Source organism: Callospermophilus lateralis, unplaced genomic scaffold (assembly GCF_048772815.1).
Source record: "Callospermophilus lateralis isolate mCalLat2 unplaced genomic scaffold, mCalLat2.hap1 Scaffold_63, whole genome shotgun sequence".
Classification (NCBI taxonomy): domain Eukaryota; kingdom Metazoa; phylum Chordata; class Mammalia; order Rodentia; family Sciuridae; genus Callospermophilus; species Callospermophilus lateralis.
In genome coordinates this window covers 775,673-796,070 of record NW_027514713.1, presented here as the reverse complement: position 1 = coordinate 796,070, position 20,398 = coordinate 775,673, and the positions used below count along the sequence as shown (strand labels likewise).

Here is a 20,398-nt window from a genome sequence, read left to right as displayed (position 1 = left end):
TTTCTGTCATAAAAATAAAATCATTCAAATCTATTAGAAAGCTTCAAGTAAAGCTTCAAGTAATCTCTGGAAGAGATCAGAGTTTTCATCTTGGCTAACAAATCTGTGCCCCAAATCCTTCCATCCCTTGAAATAGATTTCCTTTGACTGCAGAGGGTTCCACCTCACTGTTTTCCATGGTGAGTGCCAACTTTAGATTGGCACTTCTAGTAATTTTCCCAAGTAATGGACAATTTCCAATCTGTTGGAATCGCTGTCTAAAGTTTTTAGCATTTATTAAAGTCTGCCTCAAAAGGAATAGATTAAGCAGATTCATTGAATCTAGGAGAGCTAAGCCCCATCATGACTCCTCAGTATCCATTGTGTTGAAGAAAATTTTGTGTTCCAAGTCAGTTGGAGATCAACATGAAAATGTAGCTACACTTGTCTGCTGATTCTGTTCAACTAGGTAGAGAAGAAATAGTAGTAGTCCAAGTTTTTGGCATTTGTTAATTTCTTGCCTTTGTTATTATTGATTAGTCTCACAGAAGGGGATGACTATATTCTCTAATTTAAGAAGATATTCATAAATAGAGTTATAAATTAATTGTTGATTTTCTCTGAGTTATAAAGCACAAAGAAGAGCCCAATTGATCATGAAAATTAGGACTCAGGCATTTTTTAAAATAATTTTAACTTTTGAATATTAGAACCTATGAAAAATACACATTAGTTCTAGTTGAGATTGTAAGTAGTTAAGTATGCCATTATTTTACTGTTTTGTTTAACATGTTTCAATATTATCTTAGTAAATCTCCATAACAACCTGGTGAACTAAAGTGATACAACCCTTATTTTTTAGAAGGCCTTAAGCCTAAGAGAAAGAAGTTGTGCAACAACAAAAAAAACTATTTTTTACAGAGACAGGACATTTTCTGAGTTCAAGCTACACTAGTTAATATATTTACCTGTCTTGTTCTCAATTCATGATCGTTTCATCTTTTTTTTTTCTTTAATTATGTGTGCAGTGACACATGCATTTACTCCAGCTACTTAAGAGCCTGAGGCAGGACAATTGCTTGAGCCTGGGTATTTAAGATCAGCCTGATCATCATCATGAAATACCATCTCAAAAAACAGAAAAGAACAAACATTGTATAAATAATTTTCAAGTTAACAAAATGTTTATAGGGCATACAGATTAGGAGAGCATATGAAAAAGTTCTGATACTAGATCTAAAATATTATTAAGTTTTGAATTATATTTGGTTAGTGTTTTCATATGAGTATTAAAATATCAATTTTATTACTTTTTTCAAATATAGAAACAGGAATTTAATTCTTCAATACATGAAAGCACAATCTAGAACATCAGTAAATTTCAATCCAGGTAAGACTTAAAAAAATGAGTTACTCTTGGTGTTCATGCCCTGTGTAAATAAGAGTAAGAAAGTTTGATCAACAAAAGAAGAGTGGAAAAAAATAATGATCAAATTCCATTCATATTTTTTATATCTTTCTTGCTCATACAGAATCCAGGATATTTTAATAATTATAAGAAATTTATCATCTAAATTATATTGTCTGAAGAAATTTCACATTAATTTTGACCCTGAAATTTTATGTCTTTGCAGAAGTAAGAATATTTTAAATTATACATTCTGTTTTGTATATGGTCACATGATAGCAGATTGGACTTGTTATAAAACCAGTTGTTCTTGTCAACTGTTAACATCAGCTCCTATTGAGTTCCTACATTATGAATTTCACAGTGATATTTCTATACACACATATACAATACTTGAATCCTGACCACTCTCCGTACTTCCATTTTTCCCTCTACTCCCTTTTTCATCCCCAGTTACCTACCCTCTTCCTTAATGTTTCCCTCCATCATTTTCTAGTCATTCTTATTTTCTTCCCAGATTCTACATGTTAAGGAGAGAATGTGATAATTGGGGTTTGTTCCTGATTTTTTCACCTTAACATGTTGACAACCCTTTCCATCCATTTTACAATAATTGTCTTTGTTTCTCTTTTTAACATTTTTATTTGGGGTTTGAAATATACCATTTCCTGGGCCTTAAAATTTCTACTCAGAAATCTAATATTTTTCTCATGTGTTTATAATTGCTTTGGCCCTTATTATAGATTTCAGTGTACCTTTGGTAATTTTATAGACTATGATTTGGAGAAGTTCTTTTCAGGCCATGTCCATTTGGTATTCTAAAATCTTATACCTGGCTGTCCATAACTTTCACAAGATATAAGAAATAGTTTCTTTTATTCACTGAGAAAGCTTTCATTGCCTGTAGCCTGTACCTCTTCTCCATTATGTGTACCAGTGATTCATAAAATAGTCTATGAATTGTGTGTAGTGGTTTTGTAATTTGTTTAATATTATTTTGATTGTTGTTGATATTGTCTGAATGTGATATTTCATCATCAACTTCAAGCTCTGGTATTTTTTTCTTTCACTTGATCTAGTCTATGGGTCTAACTTTATCTGGATATATTTCTTTGAAGTATTGAGCTCTTTATTTCCAAGATTTCTAATTGATTCTTTTTCAGAATCTGTATTGAATTGTTCTTTCATGCCCTGCATTGTTTTCCTTAATCTACTCAGTTTTTCTTTGCTTCATCTTTGAATTAATTCACTATTTTAGCATTTTTTTTTAATTTTATTCTGGCATTTTTGTATATTGCATTATGTTTGAAAATAGTTTCTAGGGTTATTAACTATGAAACAGTCATGCTACCTTGCTTTTTATCTTTCTTATATTTCTATATTGAAATTTGTATGTCTTCAGGGATATATATCTTTTCCACATTTATTTGAGTGTCTGCTTAGGAAACTGTTTTCCCTGGATGATGTGTCTTATGTTATTGGTTAAATGTGTGATGTTGAATTATTTTCCAAATGGTGTCTCTATTGTAGTTTCCTGTGTCTTCTCTGTGACTCCTGAGTGGTGATAGCTTGCACTGTTAAGTAACAACTTTCTTTGTCAGTGTTGTGAGAGTGGAGTCATGTTAGTGAAATAGTGATATAGTCAGTAGAGTATCTGAAATGCATTTTCTGTGGTGGTTCCTCCATCCTTGTCAATAATATAGTGTCTGAAAATATATGGGAGATACCTAGGCTGAGAACCTGCATAAATGAAGATCTCAAACTCGCATAATTCTGTAAGAGTTTCTTCATTTATTTCTAGTCTTGCTTTAGTGTGTCCAGACCACTGAATTTTAGTCATCTCTTTCCATTACTAAATGTGTGTGTTAGGTAAAAGCTTTTTATCTCTGTTCTTATTTTTAATTTTATTTCAGCACCAGGTTTTATTTTATTTTTTCAGATATGTATGACAGTACAGTGTATTTTTTACATACATGGGCTACATCTGATTCTATTTAGGATCAGAGAGAACTTTTGGCCTTTGATTTTTTTGGTATTGGCTTATTTCACTAAGTATAATATTCTCAAGTTCCATTCATTTACCAGCAAATGCCATAAATTTCATTCTTCTTTATGGATAAGAAATACTCCATTGTGTATATGTAGCACATTTTCTTTAACCTTTCATCTGTTGAAGCTCACCTAGGTTGTTTCCTTAGCTTAACTATTGTGAATTGGGCTGCTGTAGACATTGATGTGGCTGTAGTATATTGATTTAAAGTCATTTGAATATATACAGGTATGTATGTATGTGTATATATATATATGTCCAACTCTCCATCATGTCAACTTAGGAACTGATTTCCTCAACAAGACTTCTGAATTGCAACAAATAAAATCAAGATTCAACTGGGGTGATAACTAGTTGAATGGTGTTTCCATTCCAAATTTTCAGAGGAATCTCCATACTGTTTTCCAGAGTACTTGCACCAATTTGCAGTCTCACTAGCAAAGTATGAGTGTAACTTTTTTTCTCACATTCTCTCCAGCATTTATTGTTACTTGTATTCTTGATAGTTGCTGTTTTGACTGGACCAAGAATGGAATATCAATGAGGTTTTAATTTGCATTTTCTAATTTCTAGAGAAATTGAGCATTTTGTGTTTTTTTCTACTTTTTATTGATTTTATAATTTTTTAAGTGCATGACAATAGTGGAATGTACTATAATCCTTATTACACATATAAAGCACAATTTTATCTCTGACTATAAAGTATGTTTATGTCAATTTTTATGCCATTTTACATGTACTTTTTTGCACTACAATTCCTTTTTAATTTTTATTTTTTTTAGTTACATATGACAGTACAATGGCCTTGACATATCATACATCTGAACCACATGAGATACAATATCTCATTTTTGTGAGTATACAGATTGTAGATTCACATTGATCATGCATTCACATATATACACCAATAATAATAATGTCTATTTAATTCTACTATCCTTCCTATCTTTCCAACGTCTCCTCTCTCCTCCTATCACTTCTCTCCTCTTAATCTAAGGTAGCACTATTCTTTTTTTTTTCTCACATCTTCATACATGTATTTTTTATAACAGTGAGAGGCTCTCATTCCACCATCCCTGCAATTCCCTTTCTCCCTCCTTTTCCCTCCCACCCCTCTTCCCTCTGTATAGGTAATCTTCTTCCCATGCTCTTCCTCTCTTCCCCATTTTGAGTCACCCCCCTTATATCAGAGAAGACATTTGGCATTTGTTTTGGGGGGACTGGCTAAATTCACTTAGCATAATCTGCTCTAATGCCATTCTTTTCCCTGCAAATGCCATGATCTTATTATTTTTTAGTGCTGAGTAATATTCCATTATGTATATATGCTACATATTTTTATCCATTCATCCATTGAAGAGCATCTAGATTGGCTCTACAGTCTAGTTATTGTGAATTGTGCTACTATAAACATTGATGTGGCTGACTCCCTGTAGTATGCTGTTTTTTCGTCTTTTAAGTATAGTCCTAGAAGAGGAATAGCTGGTTCAAATGGTAATTACATTCCCAGTTTTCCAAGGAATCTCTATACTACTTTCCAAATTGGCTGCACCAATTTCTAATCCCACCAGCAGTGCAATTCTGATCAAAATCCCAATGACATTCCTCACAGAAATAGAAAAAGCAATTATGAAATTCATCTGGAAATATAAGAGACCCAGAATAGCAAAAGCAGTTCTAAGCAGGAAGAGTGAAACAGATGGTATCACTATACCAGATCTTAAACTATAATACTGAGCAATAGTAACAAAAACAGCATGGTACTGGCACCAAAACAGGCTGGTGGACCAATGGTACAGGATAGAGGAAACAGAGACTAACCCACAAAACTACAACTACCTTATATTAGACAAAGGTGCTAAAAGCATGCACTGGAGAAAAGATAGCATCCTCAACAAATGGTGTTGGTAAAACTGGAAATCCATATCCAACAAAATGAAATTGAATCCCTATCTCTCACCATGCACAAAAGTTAACTCAAAATGGATCAAGGGTCTAGGAATTAAACCAGGGATTCTGCATCTAATGGAAGAAAATGTAGGCTCTAATCTTCCTCATGTGGGGCTAGGCCCCAACTTCCTTAATAAGATGCCTATAGCACAAGAGTTAAAACCAAGAATTAACAAATGGGATGAATTCAAATTAAAAAGTTTTTTTCTCAGCAAGAGAAATAATATGTGAGGTAAATAGGGAGCCTACATCCTGGGAACAAATTTTTACCCCTCACACATCAGATAGAGCTCTAATCTCTAGGGTATACAAAGAACTCAAAAAGCTAAACACACACACACACACACACACACACACACACACACACACACAAATAAGCCAATCAACAAATGGGCCTAGGACCTGAACAGATACTTCTCAGAAGAGGATATACAATCAATCAACAAATATATGAAAAAATGCTCACCATCTCTAGCAATCAGAGAAATGCAAATTAAAACTACCCTAAGATACTATCACACTCCAGTAAGAATGGCAGCCATGATGAAGACAAACAACAAGTGCTGGTGAGGATGCAGGAAAAGGGTACCCTCATACACTGCTGGTTGGATATTGAGCATTTAAAAAATATATTTGCTCACCAATTGTATTTCTTGTTCTGTGAACTACCGGTTTCAGTTCCTTTGCACATTTATTGACATCTTATGAACACTAGAAGAGAATATTAACTATATTGGGTTGTGTGTGTGTGTGTGTGTGTGTTAAATTTTTTGATTTTTTTTTATGGGGGCAAGTAGTGGGGATTCAACTCAGGGGCATTCAACCATTGAGCCACATCCTCAGCCCTGTGTTTTATTTTTATTATTTTTGTTGTAGATGGACACAGTTTACTTATTTACTTGTTTATTATTTATTTATTTATTTATTTTTACATATTGCTGAAGGTTAAACCCATGGTCTTACACCTTCAAGGCTAGTTCTCTAACACTGAGCCCCATACCCAGCTCTGTTTTGCATTTTATTTAGACATAGAGTTGCTCAGTGCCTCACCATTGTTGAAGCTGGATTTGAACATTTGATCCTCAACCTCCTGTGCTGGTTTGTTTTGAGTTCTTTATATATCCAGAAGACTAATGTTCTGAGGTGCAGGTGGTAAAGATTTTCTCTCATTTTGTAGGTTTGAGTTTTGTGTAGGGATAGGGATAGGGGTTCAATTTGATTCTGCCACATTCTGCCACATGCCATTTTGTAGCACTATAGTATAATTTGAGATCGGATCACGTCTGCTGTCTCTTTCACTTTTTTTTCACTAAGGATTGTTTTGAATATTCTGTGCCTCTTGTTTTTCCAAGTGAATTTTATGACTGCTTTTTCTATTTCTTTGTGAAATATCATTGACATTTTAATAGGAGTTGCATTAAAATTATAGCACTTTTGTAGTATGTCAATTTTGGTAACATTAATTCTGCCAATTCATGAACATTTGAAATATTCCATCTTCTACGGTCTTCCTCAATTTCTTTTTTTAGTGTTTGGTAATTTGCATAATAGAGGTCTTTCACTTGTTAGATTGTTTCCTGATTATTTTATTTTTTAAATTTTTTTGAATCCATTGTGATTCATCAGCTGATGCATAATTTGGTTACAGGATCATAATTGATTTATGAGTGTTAATTCTATATCCTGGTACTATGCTGAGTGTGGTTATGAGTTTTAAAAAATTTGTTTTGTAGTTGTGTCTTCTACATATAAAATATTGTTGTCAGCAAATAGGGATATTTTGAGCTCTTCTTTTCATATTCATATCCCTTTAATCTCTTTTTCCAAACTGCCCTGGTTAGAATTTCAATATTCATATGTTGACTAGAAGTGGGGAAAGAGGGCACCCTTGTCTTTTTCTAGTTTTTAGAAAGAACGTTTCACTTTTTCCATTTGGAATCATGTTAGTCTTGGGTTTTTTGGTATAGAGCTTTTAAAATGTTCAGTGACGGGCTGGGGATGTGTCTCAAGCAGTAGCGTGCTCACCTGGCATGCATGCAGCCCGGGTTCGATCCTCAGCACCACATACAGACAAAAATGTTGTGTCCGTCAAATACTGAAAAAATAAAATATTAAAATTCTCTCTCTCTCCCTCTTTCTCGCTCTCTCTCACTCTTTCTTTAAAAATAAAATAAAATGTTCAGTGACCTTTGTATTATCCCTAGTTTTTTTACCATTTTGAACATGAATGAATGCTTTATTCTGTCAAATGCTCTTTCTTCAACTATTGAGATAATTATGTTTTTTAAGTCTATTAATGAATTCTGTTTTGATTTCCATAGGTTGAACCAACCTTGTGTCCCTGAGATGAACCCCACTTGATCATGGTGCACTATGTTTTTAAAATGTTTTTATATGTATTTTTTTTTCAGTATTTCATTAAGAGTTGATGCATGTATGTTCATCGGGCATATTTGTCCAATTTATTTCGTTGATGTATCTCTGTCTGGTTTTGGTATCAGGGTTATTCTTCCTTCATAGACTGAGTTTGGAAGTGTTTCATCCTTTTCTATTTCATGGAATAATTTGAGAAGTATTGGTGTTAGTTCTTCTTTAAGGGTTTGGTAGGAATTGCCAGAGAATTTACCTAGTTGTGGACTTTTCTTTATTGGTAGGTCAAAATATTGACCTATGAAAAATAAGTTGCTTCAATAATGCTAGAAATCTCTGGATTCAGTGGTACAAACCTATAATCCCAGCAGCTTTGGAGGCTGAGACAGGAGAATTGTGAGTTCAAAGCCAGCCTCAGCAATGGCTAGGTGCTAAGCAACACAGTGAGACCCTTTCTCTCAATAAAATACAAAGCAGGGATGGGATGTGGCTCAGTTGTTGAATATCCCCAAGGTCAATCCCCAGTACCAAAAAAACTACAAATGAGAAAAAGAATTATGAATATGTATAAATGTCCATGAATCATTCAGGTAACAATTAAATAGGAAAGGGAAAATATATTTGAAAAAAAAATAGATCTCAGTGCTTTTGTGGTGCCAGTGATTGAACCCATAACATCATGAAATTGAGGCACATTCTCTGTGAGTGGGCTACATCTAAAGCTGTTGTCTTCCACTTTTAGTACTTTTTTACATCAGTATAGGACATGAGGGCATATAGATTGCATGCTGAAGAAGTGTGGAGTCTATAAACATCTTCCACTTATGAGTAGAATTGAGAAAATTGACATCATATTGTATAACACAGTACTAAATGGACCATCCTGGTCTCCTGGGATCAGATAAACTCTTCTTTATGGAATTTAAAAGTCTCAATAAATAATAGTTTGGGCTGGGGTTGTGGCTCAGTAGTATAGTGCTCACTTAGCACATGATAACACTGGATTTGATCCTTAGCACCACATAAAAGTAAATAAAATAAAGAAATTGTGTCCAACTACAACTAAAAAATACTTTTTAAAAAAGTCATAGTTTATAAAAATGCCATCAAAAGGTCTTTTACATCTACCTTGCCATGTGAAATAAGACTAGAATGTGAATAGAATGCATGAATTGAAATACTCCTCTTATTTTGAATGGTGAATATAAACTCAGTCTATATAATTTTAACAGTACAAGTCTTTTGTACTCCTCCTCCTCCACATCATCATCATCATCACCATCATTGTCAGCATCATCATCATTATTTATTTCACTGTTGGGATTGAAGCCAGAGCTCCTTCATTCAATGCAATACATTACTACTTAGCTCTTTTTTCTGCCCTACCAGGAGATTCTCTCAGAGTAAATGCCTTGTTTGTTGTTGTTGTATTGTTTTGTTTTGCTTTATAGTTCTAATGAAGTGGGAACGAATTTCTTCTATATGGAGAGACAATGTTTGGCTCATTCTGAAAGTATGAGTGAGTTCATAGCCTATTTAAATATTTTATCATATCAGCTATTTCTACATAACAACTTGCTGCTACCTCCCTAGTGCTTCTTTCTATATTTCCCTATCACCATGTGGTATGGATAAGAGTGTATAAACTCTGAAGGTTGTCATCTTTCAACACTTTTGTCCCTAGGGGAAGTAAAGTTTTGGTTGTACCACACATAAGATAGAAAAAGTAGCTGGAAGTAAGAGATGAGCATATATGCTGTCTTCTACACTGGAATGTCTTTGTAAGCTTTCGGTCTCTGATCTGTTTAGTGCTTTTCTCTAATTTCTGTAGATGTGTTTTTTCATACATTTGTTGACCATCTGTATTTCTTCTGTGAAGTGCCTGTTGAATTTCTTTGCTCATTTATTAAATGGGTGGTGGTTGGTGATGGTGTTATTATTAGTTTTAAGCTGTTTTTGTTGTTGTTGTTGTTGTTATTATTATTATTTCTTTATCTACCCTGGAATTTAGTGTGTTTTCTGAGGTGCAGGTGGCAAAGGTATTTTTTCCTATTGTGTTGGCTCTCTTTTCATGTTCTGGGTTTTTCTCTTTGCCGTGAAGAAGCTTTTTAGTTTGATGGAGCACCATTCATTGAAAATTGATTTTACTTTTTGTTGAGGGGCCTGCCCTTTCAGCATCTACTCTTGGGAGCTTGAGGGCATACAGAAATCCCTCCAAAGACAGTTGCAGATAATTGTTTCTGCTATATTATGCAGCAAAACTAGCTTTCATAGTGTCTATGTTCCAATTTACATACAGCAGTCATGATAGACCACAGGGGATACAAAACATAATATTATGGGTGTCCTGCCACCAAGAGTCTAGCAACTGCCTTGTACCAACTGGGGAGTAATTTCTTGTCAAAGGAGCAGGTAAATGGTGCTTGCCAGTGTTCTGACAACACTCTGTTCCAAAACATAGTGTTGTATGTCAGGACATCCCTGCTGCACAATGAGAAAGATGAGCATTCCTCCATGTAGATCCAAGGTCAGGCCCACCAACAACTTCTTTTGTTTTAGAGATTTTATTAATAAGTCAATTCCTGAGCTGATATGTTGGAGTTTTGGGCCTACGTATTCTTCTATATGGTACAGGGATTCTGGTCTAATACCTAAGTAATTGATCCACTTTGAGTTGAGTTTTTGTGCATGGTGGGAGGATGCTCAATTTAATTCTCCTACATATGGATTTCAAATTTTCTCAGCACCATTTGTAGAAGAGACTATCTTTGCACCAGTATATGATATTTATGCCTTTGTCTAGTATGAGGTAATTATACTTATGTGGGCTTGTCTCTGTCTTCTGTTTCATTGGTGGTCTTAACTGTTTTGTTACCAATGCCATACTGGTTTTGTCTTTATAGCTCTGTAGTGTAATTTGAAGTCTGATATTTTGATACCTCCTGCTTCATTTTTCTTGCTAGGTATTGTTTTGGGTATTCTGCCTCTCTTGTTTATCTAAGTAAATTTCATTATTGCTTTTCCTGTTTCTGTGAAGAACATCTCTGGGCTCTGGAAGGGAGTTGCATTGAAATTTTATAGCACTTTTGGTAGTATGGTAATTTTGACAATATTAATTCTGCCTATCCAAGAACATGGGAAGTCTTTCCATATCCTAGGACGTTCCTCAATTTATTTCTTGAGTGTTCTGTAATTTTCATTGTAGAGGTCTTTTACCTTTTTTGTTAGATTGTTTCCCAAGTGTTTTTTATGCTATTTGAATAGGATAATTTTCCTAATTTCTTGTTTAGCTCATCTTTTATTGGAGTATAGAAACAGGTACTTTTGTATCCTGCAATTTGATGAATTCATTTGTGTTCTAGAAGCTTTCTAGTGAGTATTTTTTGAGGGGATTTTCTTAATATAGAATCATGTTTTCTTCAAACAGTGCTCGTTTTAGCCCTTCCTTTCCTATTCATATCCTTTTAATTACATTCCTTTGCCAAATTCTCTGGCAAGGGATTAAAGGACCTGATTTGTTCAGCTCTCTATTTATCATTCAGTCATGAATTTGGTCTTCTGGAGTTTTATTCATTTATGATCCAATAGATTGCAGAGTATTATCTCTACATTTTGTATTTGCTAAGACTTGCATTGTGTGCTAATAGAAGTAGTGAAAGTGGGCATCCCTGTCACATTGCAGTTTTTAGAAGAAATTCTGTAGTTGTTCTCCATTTATAATTATGTTTTCTTTCAGTGTGTCATGTATAGCTTTTACAATGTTGAGGTATGATTCCTCCATTCCTGTTTTTTCTAGTGTTTAAAGCATGAATGGATGGGGTATTATGTAAAAAATAGATCCTGCATCTATTTTGATAATCAAGCGTTCTCATCTCTATCTATTTGTGTGATGAATTACATTTATTGATTTCCATTTGTTGAATCAGTGTTGCATTCCTGGGATGAAACTTACTTGGTCATGTGCACTATTTTTTAAAATCTATTTTTGTATAAGATTTAGCGGTATTTTATTGAAGATTTTTGCATCTATGTTCATAAAGGATATTAGTCTGAATTTTTCTTTTTTTTCATGAATCTTTGTCTGAATTTAGTATCAGTGTGAGATAGGCTTCATTTAATGAATTTGAAGAATTCCCTCTATTTCAATTTCATGAAATAATTTGAAGAGGATTGGTATTGTTTCTTCTTTAAAGGTTTGGTAGAAATTGCCTGAGCATCCATCTGGTCCTAGGCTTTTCTTTGTTGATAGGGTCTTGATGACTTTTTTATTCTCATTATTTGAAATTGATATCTTTAAATTTTCTATATACTTCTGGTTAAATTTGGGTAGCTCATGTCTCCTGGAATTTAGTGATGTCTTTTAGAATTTCTAGCTTATTGGGGTATAGATTTTGAAAATAGCTCGTATTTATGCTCTGTTTGAGTGGTATCTGTGCTGATATTTCCATTTTCATCAAAGGTTTTGGTACTTTTCATTTTTCTCTGATAGCTTTGTTAATATTTATCAATTTTGTTCATTTAAAAAATTTTGGATTAATTTCTTTTTCAGTTTTTACATCTTGATTTTATCAATTTCATCCTTGATTTTTATTATTTCCTTTATTTTGCTGATTTTCATGTTTTTCTCTAGGTCCTTAAGATATAATATTAGATTATTTTACTCAGTAACTTTCTATTCTTTTAATGTATGGGCTCAATGCTATAAAAATTTCTCTTAGAACTGCCTTCATAGTGTCCCAAGGGTTTTTATATATTGTATCACTATTCTCATTTACATTTAATTTTTTTATTTAAACTCTGATTTGTTCATCTATCTGTTCATTATTCAATAGTGAATTTAGTCTCCTAGTGTTAGTTTTTTTAAAAATTTTCATCTTGTTGATTTCTAGTTTTATTCCATTGTGGTCTGACAGAGTTCAAGGTATTAGCACTATTTTTGGTATTTGTGAAATGTTGCTTTATGTACTAAAATATGGTCTATTTTGGAAAATGTTCCCTGTGCAGCTAAGAAGAAAATGTATTCAGTCATTGATGAGTAAAATATTCTGTGCATTTCTGTTAAGTCTAAATTATTTATTGTAATTTTAGTTCTATATTTAATTTTTGTTGGTATGATCTTTCTAGTAATGAGAGACACATCTTAAAGTTCCCAATATTATTGTGTTGTGATCTGTTTGATTATTGATATTGAGAAGGAGCTCTTTGATTACTTAGATTCTTCATAGTTTGGAGCATATATGTTTACCACTATTATTTCTTTCTGTTGTATTACTCTACTAAGCAGTATGAAAATGGAATTTTTTATCTGTTCTGATGAACTTTTTCTCAAAGTCCATTATGTCAGATGTGAAAATAGATACACCTTGTTTATAACATCCATGTGAATGATATGTTTTCCCCATCCTTTCACAGTTAGTCTGTGTATATATTTTTCTAAGAGGTGACTCTCTTGGAGACAGGCTATTGTTGGGTTCTTTTTTTTTCCGATTCAATCTGCCAGTGTATATCTGTTGATGAGTTGAGTCCATTAACATTCAGTGTTATTATTGAGAGTTGATTTATGTTTCCTGTTATTTTGGTTTATTTCTAGTTATCAAGTTGAAATAGATTCTACTTTGATTAACTATTCTGTTAGTTTTAGTTTCTGTATGTTTTTTATTTGGTATTTTATTTTTTCTTAATAAAATATTTATTGGGTTTTATAATGCCAGCTTTCTAGTTGTGATTTTTTTTAACTTTTGTTATAATAAACAAAATAGACAAATAAACAAAAACTTCCATAATAGGAAGTTTTTATCTCATATTAAAATCTGATATAATTTAGTATTCTATGGAGAATCTGTTTTCTTTCAGAGTTTAGTATATATTATTTCAAGACCTCCTAGCTTTTAGGGTCTTTGAAAAATCAGCTGAGATCTGGATCAGTTTTCCTCTGAATATGACCAATCATTTTTCACTATCAGGTTTTAAAATTCTATTATAAGTAAAATTCTATACTTATTCTGTGTGTTAGGCATTTTCATACTATTGTGGCTAGGAGTGTTGTAATTCTATATATTTGGAGTTGTATATACCTTCTGTGTTTGATTTTTCATTTCATTCTTAAGATTTTGGAAATGTTCAGTTATTTCATTGAAAAGATTGTTCATTTTTTGTTTTGAAATTCAATACCTTCATCTATCACAGTGAATCTTAAATTTGGCCTTTTCTTATTATCCCATATATATTTTTTTAAATTCTGTTCATGGTTTGGTAACATCTTTTCTCCACGATGAACTTTATTTTCAAGATTATGCACTACTTCTTTATTACCTGAATATTTGTCCTATAAGTCATCTAGTGTATTGGTGATGCTTTGCATTGCATTTATAATTTGGTTTATTGATTTCTGAATTTTGAAAATTTCTGAATGGTTTTTCTTTAGAACTTCTATTTCCTTCTTGATATTTTACTTCTTGTGTCTTCTCTGTGATTTTACTTTTTACATTATCTTTTATCTCATAGATCAGTTGTAATATAAACTTTCAAAATTCCTTCTCTGATATTTTCTTCACTGTAGTTTTTGTGGAATCTGATTTTGAGTCATTCTGGTTTGTTTGTGATGCTTTGTTCCCTTTCTTGTTCATATTGTTTGTGTGTCTATTCATGTATCAAAATGGATCTCTAGCAACAGAACTTGTATTCTGTGCATTTCTAGTGATCCTGTAGATATCTTGTGGCTCACAGGTTGCGGGGGGAGCCAAATAATTGCAACTAGCTGTGCATAAAAAATATAGAACTAAATTGCATACTTAATTTTTATATTCACACAAAGTGACTGTATCAATTTATATCAGTAACGACAGTAAGTAATCATGACTTATATCTTTCATAAAATAAAAGAGTAGGTGTTTTCTATAGCTTCAATTGTATTAATTGTTGCTTTAGCATTAGTGGTGGTGTGTGGAGTTTTATAAACCAAGAGTTCTGGGAGAAATTAAAAATAGAGTTCATTATGAAGAAAAAAGCAATGGTGATAGAAAAGGATTTGCAGTTTCAGGATGTGAGTAGGGCAGAAGCAAAGTGATATACGATGTATTGTTTATGAGGAAGAAGGAAAAACAAGTAAAAGAAATAAAGAGTAAAGTGAGAATAATGGAATTTGACTGTTTGTAAGAGAAAAGAAATAGAAACAAAAAGAAATAAAAGGTTTGAAACAGAACACAAACTCAATCCAAAACAGGCTAATTGAAAACTTTAACCCTTAACAACAGAGTAAGGAAAAATAACTATGTTTCAGGATAGTACAAATGAGAAAGCATCAACAAATATGTACAAGTGTATGAATGTCCTTCATGTATCCATCAGTACACATACTAAAACTAAAAAGTTAAAAAAAAAACAGGATTGTTACTGAAAGTATGTGCTTGCTGTCTCTTCCAAAGTGTCTTTCCATCTCTCAGTTTCCATTCTCCATGGTATGGTATGAGGAGCTGTGAAAGGTGTTGTCAGCTCCATGCCCAGGGTATAGGTCATGCTAGGTTCTACAATATGTTCTTAGGGGAGGCAGTGAGTTCCTGTCTTTGCCCCATGTGTTTCATTTCATGGGTAGTTACTGAGCATAATTAAATCAATGCACACCTAGGACTTACTCTACTTTTCTCCCCAGGGCTACATTCATGGTACAGGGAAGCCAGGCTTTACCAGTACTGTTTTTTCAGGGTACTGTTCTTTCTTACCTCCTTAGGTCTGTCCTCAAGCACCAAGGTCCATCACTTCTGCTCATTGAGATTTTGAAGCAACTGCCACTGGTCTTGGGCACAGCTATGTCAAGGGAAGAGAGGAGGACAGGCTCTCTTTGGCCTATCTGACTAGTATTACCCCCAGGAGAAATACTGTCCATGCCAGAAATTCTTCTGATTTGCTAGGCTCAGTTTATGTCTTGTGGATGGTGTCTGTCAGATTTATATATCGGACTGAGCCCCAACACATGGATCTAAATTCTCAGTCTGAGTTGGTGCAGATGTTTAAATATGTCTCCAGCTTCAACTCTCTGTACATTCCAGGCAGACCGGTGATGACTTTCATGCCACAGTTTAATGAGTAGAATAGCTTGACCTTCTGGTCCCACATTCTGCATTCCAAGACGGTCTGCAGCACTTTTCTCATATATATATATATAATTAGTTTTAGGTAGACACAGTATCTTTATTTTATTTTACATGGATTGAAACCAGTGCCTCATGCATGCTAGGCAAATACTCTACCACTGAGCCATAACCCTAGCCCCTTGTCTACATCACTTTTCAGTCTTTTTTTTCTTAATGTACTGATTTCCCCCACTCACATCAAGATCCTAAGCTCCAGCTCTGTTTCTCATCTTTTTCTGATATACCCCAAATTCACCAGTTTTCAAGGTCTCTCTGTTCAATATTGAGTATTGAGTATCAGTGGCATGCTTTTATCTCCCACCTCACAGAGAAGCAGTTTTCTCACTCTCTGAGTCCCATATGGTGGATCTGTGAGGAAATTCGCTTCCTGCTAAGTCACCATCATGTCTTTCCTTGTTTGACACTTACATATTTATGCTACTTTATTTGACAACGATAATGGTTTTTTTTTTTCATTTTTGCAACTTTTATTATGGATTATGATTATGGGACCAATGATTTACTTTTAAGTATCAAAATTTTATAATTCCTGTTGTTTCTTCCTTGCATTTGATAAGTACAAAGTGGGAGACATAGGTGTTGTTAATGCATTCATTACTTACCTGTCAGAAATACAATTAATATTAATTCTAAAAATTTCTCCGAGTCTTTGTCTGGAGGAACATTTTATAACAAAATGTCAGAGTCGTAAAATTTTATATTTTATATTTCTGTTTTTGATTAATTATATATTTTACTGTTTTATTTAATAGTGAAAGAAAGTCCTAAAGATGACTCATTAAGAAGGTATGAATTTATAGATTTTAAATAAAAAATGTCTATTAACTAAGTGGAGAGTGAAGGTAGAAGGATTTGTTGAGTATTCTAGTGTGGGACAGACACCACATTCAGTTAACACTTGTTTCCTGAAGTTGTTTTATAAGCACTTTGAAAGTATCTGTGCTATTATAATCTGTTAATTACTAATAAACAGCTGTCATTCATAGAGGTTGACCATTTGTTTCATATTTGTGTAATTAATAAGTTTCAGGCCTGTGTTTAGGCTGTAGTATTACCTAGATGACAACTCCATTGTGTTGTTCCATTGTACAGGTTGATACCATGTGGGACCTATACAGGAAAAATCAATTTTATAATTTATTTCAATGTGTCTGACAAATGTATTCTAAATAACATATATATTCACATTTTAACTTTTAAATTGCGTATCATCAATTTAGAAAGTCAAAGGCAGTTGTGTGTTAATTCTGATTTATATTTTACCTGATAAAACAGGTTATAGTCCAAGATTTTGTCCTGATATTGACAGTTCAAACTAGTAATCAGGTTTTTTTTTTTAATATATCAAAAGCTTTTGTGGAAAATCTCACAGAGCTATGGCCTCATGTTTTCTAATAAACAAGAAGGTCAGGCAAGTGCTGTAGAGAAATTATTTTACTGGAAGTTAAGAATAACACTTTTTAGACAATGTTGTATTACTTATATTAATCCTTAGAGGGCATTCTTATTTCTCTACTTCCTGATTTTCCAGTTAGTTTCTCTTCAATTACTACCCCTAACAATTTTATGAAGACTTTTACTTTATTACTTTTTTTTCTTTTTTATGACGATAACCTTTTATTTAATTTCTATTTGTATTTTCTGTTTTGTTCTCTTTGTGTTTCTGTTTTGTCAATTGAATATTTTTTTTTCTTTTGACAGATCAAAAGTTTAGAAATTTCAGAATTTTAAGGAATTTTAGAAACCTTCTAGTCTTTCAGCATGTGTTCTACATGCCAGCCAAATGATAGTTTTGAGGATGTACCTTAAACTTAAATATATTAAAGGGAGTTTTCTGGGTACAAACAATGACAACAATGAGATTTAAACTCCAGTTTCTTAATTCTGAGCTCAGTACATTTTCTGCTTATCATTTTTAAGGTGATTTTTTAAAAAATAATAGATTGAAGATTGACTATAAGAACCCAACTAAAGAGGAAAAGACTAGAATTTTTAAGTGAACATAGTGGTAGAGGATCAAAATTTAACTAGTGAAGGAAAGGGCTATATAAGCATTCACCAAGAGTAACAACACTGTGTTGGGTAGGAATAAGCATTTTTAAAAAGAGACCAAAATCTTAGGGTTTATGATTAGTTTGATGAGCACAAAACAGGAATGAAGGACACAGTATATTAAAAGCTCTCTATAATGTCATAATAACACAAAATTTAGAGGAAGTCTTAATAGCTTGTATTTTGCCTGTTTTCATCTCTTTGATACAAGAATGGATTAGAGACTAGTGAAACCGACTGTGGAAATTGTTAGAATACATGGATCTGTGGCACAAAACAGGTTTTCATTCACCTTTACTGTCTTTCCAAATTGCTGATGTCCTTAAAATGCACATGCAGTGCTGGGCAAAGGAGTGATTGACAGGGAAAGTTATTAAAAAGCTTCAGTTGAGTATTTGGAAAAGTATTCAGACAGGCCAATGATTGAGACTCCAGTTAGTTTAACCTGTGTCAGAAATCTGAATATTCAAGGGATGTAGATTTCAAGTTTAGAGACTGCCACTGAGTTTTGCAGATGAGTGACTGGGAAATGGATTCCCAGAGGAAGGAGGATATTTACATAATAGCTAGGGAAACAGAGGTACAAATACCAAGATTCTGCTTTTCTGGAAGTCTTTCCCCCTGAGTGTCTGAGTTCCTGGAAAGGTCTTAAAGGGCTTGCTAGTTTATGAGGACCTGAATAAAGTGAGACCTATACAGGAAAAATCAATTTTATAATTTATTTCAATGTTTCTGACAAAGGTATTCTAAATAACATATATATTCACTTTTTAACTTTCAATAATTTTTAAAGTTCCAGAGAACTCTGTGCATTATTTGTGGGTAGAGGGAATAAATAGTGTATTATTATTGGTGATTTCCATCCTGTAAAACAACATTGCTTAGTATTTGACTCCTGGATATCCATGAGAGAGAACTGTGCCTCTTGTTATCTTGTCTTGTGTTACCAGAGGTTTGTTTCAGTTCAGGTGAAAAAAAATATATCAGCCATTACTTGGGTTTTAAATTCAGCCTTCAAGACAGGCAATTTGCAAGAACAAATTATTATCTGTTTCTGCTCATGTATTGACTATTGCTCTGAATTGGAACTAAGAGTGCCTTAATATCTATATTGAATATTTTATAGATTCACAGCAGTAGAGTCACAAAGAGGTGAATACAAGCTATTTTTTTAATTGGAGGTTATATTTTAATTATATCAATCAAGAAATACCATTTAATAAGTTATACCTTAAATTAAACAGAGTTTATTTTAAAAAGAAAACTATTCAACATTTTTGTTACACATTTTTGCTTTAAAGATCTATCAAAAAATCACACTCAGATGATTCCTTGTTTGCAATGGTTGGGGGCAGCTATGAAGCTCACATTAAGGTAAAGTGATCTTTTGTAAAAAACCTCATGTTCTTGCTCTGAATTTTGTGTTTTAAGATGTTACTGCTGAAAATAAAGCTATATTTTTCTTATATTTTATTTGAATATTTGCTAAGAATCCATTTCAAAGAATTATGTTGATTTTTTTTAAAAAAATGCTTTTTGTATCACTATTCTCTCAAGTACTTGAGCATCGTGGGGGCTGGAAGTAACAATGGGCTGTGAAATACATAGTGAAAGACAAATTGCATTAGAAACAGCTTTCTAACTGTACAGGAAATATATTTATTTAAGGATTTTTTGTATCAGTTTTTATTACTGTGGTTTTTAAATCATTCTTAAATGACTTACAATACTCATGCCGAAATTAATTTTTATAGAATTTGGAATTTCCCTGGTGCCTTTAGTTTGGAATAAGTATACATCAGAATGCTTATTCTGTTGTATCCTATAGTAGTGGAGAATAATAATTATTTTGTCATCTTTGGTTCCTATTATCCCTTAATTTTTTTTTTCTTCCTAGAACATCCCAGAAAAAGGAGGAGAATTTATTGAAGCTTCCAGGCAATCCATGAAGGATGGTAAGCAATGTGAAGACTGCCTGAAATTGTGCTGCTTATTGACTTTAAATTACAGAATTTTTATATACTCTTCATTTTGTTTTAATTGTCAGAAGTAAAATATGACACTGGGAACCAAAAGAGTGGAAATTTACCTGACAAGAGTAAACCTTCGAGTCGAAAGAAGGAAATACTTGAAACCACACTTGTGCAGGCAATCAGAATAAAGAATGATTGTCCTTCAATTCCATCACCTGAATCAAAGGTAATGTGTTAAAAAAAATCTTTCCATTTTTTTAACATATCATCTTCCAGGAAGAAAAACATGCTAGAAAGAAATATGGCTACAAGGTTATAGTAGAAAACAAGGAGAGCAACAGGTGAGGTATATGTACAGAATTAACATTGCCAGAAAGTGGTGGGAATAAACAGTTCTTCAGGGCTGGGGATGTGGCTCATGCGGTAGCACGCTCACCTGGCATGCGTGAGGCCCGGGTTCGATTCT

The 20,398-nt window shown here is 33.1% G+C and overlaps 1 long non-coding RNA gene across 1 annotated transcript; it reads left to right on the top strand.

The window, feature by feature from the left end:
• Window positions 1-1,310: 1,310 nt before the first annotated feature.
• Window positions 1,311-19,326, top strand: LOC143389554 (uncharacterized). Its single transcript, XR_013090147.1, has 3 exons — window positions 1,311-1,369; window positions 16,660-16,693; window positions 19,261-19,326. It is a non-coding gene; the product is annotated as an uncharacterized LOC143389554 (long non-coding RNA).
• Window positions 19,327-20,398: the final 1,072 nt, after the last annotated feature.